We start from the raw sequence: 7,449 nt of genomic DNA on the forward strand, positions 1-7,449 counted from the left end.
ATATTAGAAATGCAAATGACAACTGCTTGTTTATGAAGATATTGTGTAAAGTACCTTGAAAGCAAAATCATAGTATTTAAAGACAAAGGGAAAAGATCATATAGAAAGTGTTTAATTAAACAAAGAATAATATGTACCAATATGTGTTCTAGCCATCTCGACTAAGCACAGTAATACTTTTGCTTTACCACTCTTATTCTTTTTGCTACATTTTCTGTATGCTGTACATTCTACATCTGTTTTATATATATCATTAATATATATAAAGGTGAGACTAAACATCTAACCTTTTATTTTAGGGGAATGTATATTAGTGGTCATTGAAGTAAAAACATATGAATATTGAAAGAGGCAACATTAAGCAAGGACTTGCACTATACATATCTTTGTTTCTCAGTGTACACACACACACACAAACACAAGCCTAAGCCAGGTACCCATTCATCAACCAGCCTCAACAGGAGGATGAACACCTGGGTTGGATGTGGCGTGACTGCAGCACCCAGAATTTGAACCCATGTGGCTATGCCTGGGGTAGAGCTGAGTTGACTGATGGTCAGTCCACAGAGGCCCATGTGTACATGTTTGTGTGAGAGGAAAGCGTACCTACTGGTGTACAAGTATCTACTATGAGATATAGTCATAATGGCAGGGCTAATAAGAGGCACTCAATGCATGTTTTGCTTAATAAATAAGTCTATTATTTTCAACCACCACCCACATTACATGATTATCTATTTTTGGTTCATCAGGGACTGATTTCATCCACATGTCAAGGAAGAGAGAGCTATCAACTAAGAGAGAGTTTGATATGCATATCTGTATTCTCAGGTGTGTGTAAGTGTATATTACCTTTGTGTACATATTTGGATGTTTATTGATATATCTTTGTTGAGAATATTTTAGATTTTTAATCTACTTTGAAAAACTTGTAATATATGTGGAATTATTCCATTAGTTGTACTATCATTCAAGAGACAGTGGAAAATTATCTGTATCAGTACTGGTAATAACAATTTAATGTTTCCTTATATGTCATTTACAAAAATTTTACATTAAACAGAGGTATTGCTGCATTTGAATTAAACTGAATTTCTTCACCCACATTTACTGTATAAAATTAGAGCTGATAACTCTGATGATTGGTACATACAGGTATTTGCCTTATGAATCCTTACTCTCATATGAACTGTAAAGGAAAGAGGCAGAAAATGTGCAATTTCAGAAATGCTGTGTAGTATAGCAGTTAGTATTGCTAGGCATTTCAAAGAAATTGTCAAGCATCTTTTATATATATATATATATATATATATATATATATATATATATATATATATATATATATATTTTTTTTTTTTTTTTTTTTTTTTTTTCATACTATTCGCTATTTCCCGCGATAGCGAGGTAGCGTTAAGAACAGAGGACTGGGCCTTTGAGGGAATATCCTCACCTGGCCCTCTTCTCTGTTCCTTCTTTTAAAAAAAAAAAAAAACGAGAGGGGAGGATTTCCAGCCCCCCGCTCCCTTCCCTTTTAGTCGCCTTCTACGACACGCAGGGAATACGTGGGAAGTATTCTTTCTCCCCTATCCCCTATATATATATATATCTTTTTTTCTTTCAAACTATTCGCCATTTCCCGCATTAGCGAGGTAGCGTTAAGAACAGAGGACTGGGCCTTTGAGGGAATACCCTCACCTGGCCCAATTCTCTGTTCCTTCTTTTGAAAGAAAAAAAAAAAAATATATATATATATATATATATATATATATATATATATATATATATATATATATATATATATATATATATATATATATTTTTTTTTTTTTTTTTTTTTTTTTTTTTTTTTTTTTTTTTTCCGCTGTCTCCCGCGTTTGCGAGGTAGCGCAAGGAAACAGACGAAAGAAATGGCCCAACCCACCCCCATACACATGTATATACATACGTCCACACAAGCAAATATACATACCTACACAGCTTTCCATGGTTTACCCCAGACGCTTCACATGCCCTGATTCAATCCACTGACAGCACATCAACTCCGGTATACCACATCGCTCCAATTCACTCTATTCCTTGCCCTCCTTTCACCCTCCTGCATGTTCAGGCCCCGATCACACAAAATCTTTTTCACTCCATCTTTCCACCTCCAATTTGGTCTCCCTCTTCTCCTCGTTCCCTCCACCTCCGACACATATATTCTCTTGGTCAATCTTTCCTCACTCATTCTCTCCATGTGCCCGAACCATTTCAAAACACCCTTTTCTGCTCTCTCAACCACGCTCTTTTTATTTCCACACATCTCTCTTACCCTTACGTTACTTACTCGATCTAACCACCTCACACATATTGTCCTCAAACATCTCATTTCCAGCACATCCATCCTCCTGCGCACAACTCTGTCCATAGCCCACGCCTCGCAACCATACAACATTGTTGGAACCACTATTCCTTCAAACATACCCATTTTTGCTTTCTGAGATAATGTTCTCGACTTCCACACATTCTTCAAGGCTCCCAGGATTTTCGCCCCCTCCCCCACCCTATGATCCACTTCCGCTTCCATGGTTCCATCTGCTGCCAGATCCACTCCCAGATATCTAAAACACTTTACTTCCTCCAGTTTTTCTCCATTCAAACTTACCTCCCAATTGACTTGACCCTCAACCCTACTGTACCTAATAACCTTGCTCTTATTCACATTTACTCTTAACTTTCTTCTCTCACACACTTTACCAAACTCAGTCACCAGCTTCTGCAGTTTCTCACATGAATCAGCCACCAGGGCTGTATCATCAGCGAACAACAACTGACTCACTTCCCAAGCTCTCTCATCCACAACAGACTTCATACTTGCCCCTCTTTCCAAAACTCTTGCATTCACCTCCCTAACAACCCCATCCATAAACAAATTAAACAACCATGGAGACATCACACACCCCTGCCGCAAACCTACATTCACTGAGAACCAATCACTTTCCTCTCTTCCTACACGTACACATGCCTTACATCCTCGATAAAAACTTTTCACTGCTTCTAACAACTTGCCTCCCACACCATATATTCTTAATACCTTCCACAGAGCATCTCTATCAACTCTATCATATGCCTTCTCCAGATCCATAAATGCTACATACAAATCCATTTGCTTTTCTAAGTATTTCTCACACACATTCTTCAAAGCAAACACCTGATCCACACATCCTCTACCACTTCTGAAACCACACTGCTCTTCCCCAATCTGATGCTCTGTACATGCCTTTACCCTCTCAATCAATACCCTCCCATATAATTTACCAGGAATACTCAACAAACTTATACCTTTGTAATTTGAGCACTCACTCTTATCCCCTTTGCCTTTGTACAATGGCACTATGCACGCACTCCGCCAATCCTCAGGCACCTCACCATGAGTCATACATACATTAAATAACCTTACCAACCAGTCAACAATACAGTCACCCCCTTTTTTAATAAATTCCACTGCAATACCATCCAAACCTGCTGCCTTGCTGGCTTTCATCTTCCGCAAAGCTTTTACTACCTCTTCTCTGTTTACCAAATCATTTTCCCTAACCCTCTCACTTTGCACACCACCTCGACCAAAACACCCTATATCTGCCACTCTATCATCAAACACATTCAACAAACCTTCAAAATACTCACTCCATCTCCTTCTCACATCACCAGTACTTGTTATCACCTCCCTATTTGAGCCCTTCACTGAAGTTCCCATTTGCTCCCTTGTCTTACGCACTTTATTTACCTCCTTCCAGAACATCTTTTTATTCTCCCTAAAATTTAATGATACTCTCTCACCCCAACTCTCATTTGCCCTTTTTTTCACCTCTTGCAGCGGATGGAACCATGGAAGCGGAAGTGGATCATAGGGTGGGGGAGGGGGCGAAAATTCTGGGAGCCTTGAAGAATGTGTGGAAGTCGAGAACATTATCTCGGAAAGCAAAAATGGGTAAGTTTGAAGGAATAGTGGTTCCAACAATGTTGTATGGTTGTGAGGCGTGGGCTATGGATAGAGTTGTGCGCAGGAGGATGGATGTGCTGGAAATGAGATGTTTGAGGACAATGTGTGGTGTGAGGTGGTTTGATCGAGTAAGTAATGTAAGGGTAAGAGAGATGTGTGGAAATAAAAAGAGCGTGGTTGAGAGAGCAGAAGAGGATGTTTTGAAATGGTTTGGGCACATGGAGAGAATGAGTGAGGAAAGATTGACCAAGAGGATATATGTGTCGGAGGTGGAGGGAACGAGGAGAAGAGGGAGACCAAATTGGAGGTGGAAAGATGGAGTGAAAAAGATTTTGTGTGATCGGGGCCTGAACATGCAGGAGGGTGAAAGGAGGGCAAGGAATAGAGTGAATTGGAGCGATGTGGTATACCGGGGTTGACGTGCTGTCAGTGGATTGAATCAAGGCATGTGAAGCGTCTGGGGTAAACCATGGAAAGCTGTGTAGGTATGTATATTTGCGTGTGTGGACGTATGTATATACATGTGTATGGGGGTGGTTTGGGCCATTTCTTTCGTCTGTTTCCTTGCGCTACCTCGCAAACGCAGGAGACAGCGACAAAGCAAAAAAAAAAAAAAAAAAAAAAAATATTATATATATATATATATATATATATATATATATATATATATATATATATATCCTTGGGGATAGGGGAGCAAGAATACTTCCCACGTATTCCCTGCGTGTCGTAGAAGGCGACTAAAAGGGGAGGGAGCGGGGGGCTGGAAATCCTCCCCTCTCGTTTTTTTTTTAATTTTCCAAAAGAAGGAACAGAGAATTGGGCCAGGTGAGGGTATTCCCTCAAAGGCCCAGTCCTCTGTTCTTAACGCTACCTCGCTAATGCGGGAAATGGCGAATAGTTTGAAAGAAAGAAATATATATATATATATATATATATATATATATATATATATATATATATATATATACGCATATATATATATATATATATATATATATATATATATATATATATATATATATATATATATATATATCTTTCTTTTTTTTTTCTTTCAAACTGTTCGCCATTTCCCGCATTAGTGAGGTAGCGTTAAGAACAGAGGACTGGGCCTTTGAGGGAATACCCTCACCTGGCCCAATTCTCTGTTCCTTCTTTTGGAAAATTAAAAAAAATATATATATATATATATATATATATATATATATATATATATATATATATATATATATATATATACATGTATATATTTATATTTATATGTATTATACTTTGTCGCTGTCTCCTGTGTTAGCGAGGTAGTGCAAGGAAACAGACGAAAGAATGGCCCAACCCACCCACATACACCTGTATATACATATACGTATATATACATGTACATATTTCATACTGTCTGCCCTTATTCATTCCCGTTGTCACCCTGCCACACATGAAATAACAACTAGATTTCTGTTTCCCGAGTCAACGAGGTAGTGCCAGAAAACAGATGAAGAAAGAATGGCCCATCCCCTCATATATTTATATTTTTTATATATATCATACTTAACCGCCGTCTCCTGCGTTAGCGAGGTAGCACAAGGAAACAGACGAGGAATGGCCCAACCCACCCACATACACATGTATATACATAAACCCCCACACACGCACATATACATACTTATACATTTCAACATATACATACACAGACATATACATTTATACACAGGTACATATCCATACTTGCTGCCTTCGTCCATTCCCATTGCCACCCCGCCACACATGAAATAGCATTTGGGCCATTCTTCATGTTTCCTGGCACTACCTTGCTGAAATAGGAAACGGTGATTAAGTATGGTAAACAGAATGTGCGTGTTTGTGAGTGAATGGGCCATTCTTCATTTGTTTCTAGGCGCTTCCTCGCTGACACGGGAAACACGGATTAAGTATAATATATATATATATATATATATATATATATATATGGGAGCGGGGGGCTGGAAATCCTTCCCTCTCGGTATTTTTTAATTTTCCAAAAGAAGGAACAGAGAATTGGGCCAGGTGAGGGTATTCCCTCAAAGGCCCAGTCCTCTGTTCTTAACGCTACCTCGCTAATGCGGGAAATGGCGAATAGTTTGAAAGAAAAGAAAGAATATATATATATATATATATATATATATATATATATATATATATATATATATATATATTTTTTTTTTTTTTTTTTTTTTTTTTTTTTTTTTTTTTGCCGCTGTCTCCCGCGTTTGCGAGGTAGCGCAAGGAAACAGACGAAAGAAATGGCCCAACCCACCCCCATACACATGCCTTGATTCAATCCACTGACAGCACATCAACCCCGGTATACCACATCGCTCCAATTCACTCTATTCTTTGCCCTCCTTTCACCCTCCTGCATGTTCAGGCCCCGATCACACAAAAATCTTTTTCACTCCATCTTTCCACCTCCAATTTGGTCTCCCTCTTCTCCTCGTTCCCTCCACCTCCGACACATATATCCTCTTGGTCAATCTTTCCTCACTCATTCTCTCCATGTGACCAAACCATTTCAAAACACCCTCTTCTGCTCTCTCAACCACGCTCTTTTTATTTCCACACATCTCTCTTACCCTTACGTTACTTACTCGATCAAACCACCTCACACCACACATTGTCCTCAAACACCTCATTTCCAGCACATCCATCCTCCTGCGCACAACTCTATCCATAGTCCACGCCTCGCAACCATACAACATTGTTGGAACCACTATTCCTTCAAACATACCCATTTTTGCTTTCCGAGATAATGTTCTCGACTTCCTCACATTCTTCATGGCTCCCAGAATTTTCGCCCCCTCCCCCACCCTATGATCCACTTCCGCTTCCATGGTTCCATCCGCTGCCAGATCCACTCCCAGATATCTAAAACACTTCACTTCCTCCAGTTTTTCTCCATTCAAACTCACCTCCCAATTGAATTGACCCTCAACCCTACTGTACCTAATAACCTTGCTCTTATTCACATTTACTCTTAACTTTCTTCTTTCACACACTTTACCAAACTCAGTCACCAGCTTCTGCAGTTTCTCACATGAATCAACCACCAGCGCTGTATCATCAGCGAACAACAACTGACTCACTTCCCAAGCTCTATCATCCCCAACAGACTTCATACTTGCCCCTCTTTCCAAAACTCTTGCATTTACCTCCCTAACAACCCCATCCATAAACAAATTAAACAACCATGGAGACATCACACACCCCTGCCGCAAACCTACATTCACTGAGAACCAATCACTTTCCTCTCTTCCTACACGTACACATGCCTTACATCCTCGATAAAAACTTTTCACTGCTTCTAACAACTTGCCTCCCACACCATATATTCTTAATACCTTCCACAGAGCATCTCTATCAACTCTATCATATGCCTTCTCCAGATCCATAAATGCTACATACAAATCCATTTGCTTTTCTAAGTATTTCTCACA

The sequence above is a fragment of the Panulirus ornatus genome, chromosome 64, assembly GCF_036320965.1.
Source record: "Panulirus ornatus isolate Po-2019 chromosome 64, ASM3632096v1, whole genome shotgun sequence".
In the NCBI taxonomy this organism is placed as follows: Eukaryota; Metazoa; Arthropoda; class Malacostraca; order Decapoda; family Palinuridae; genus Panulirus; species Panulirus ornatus.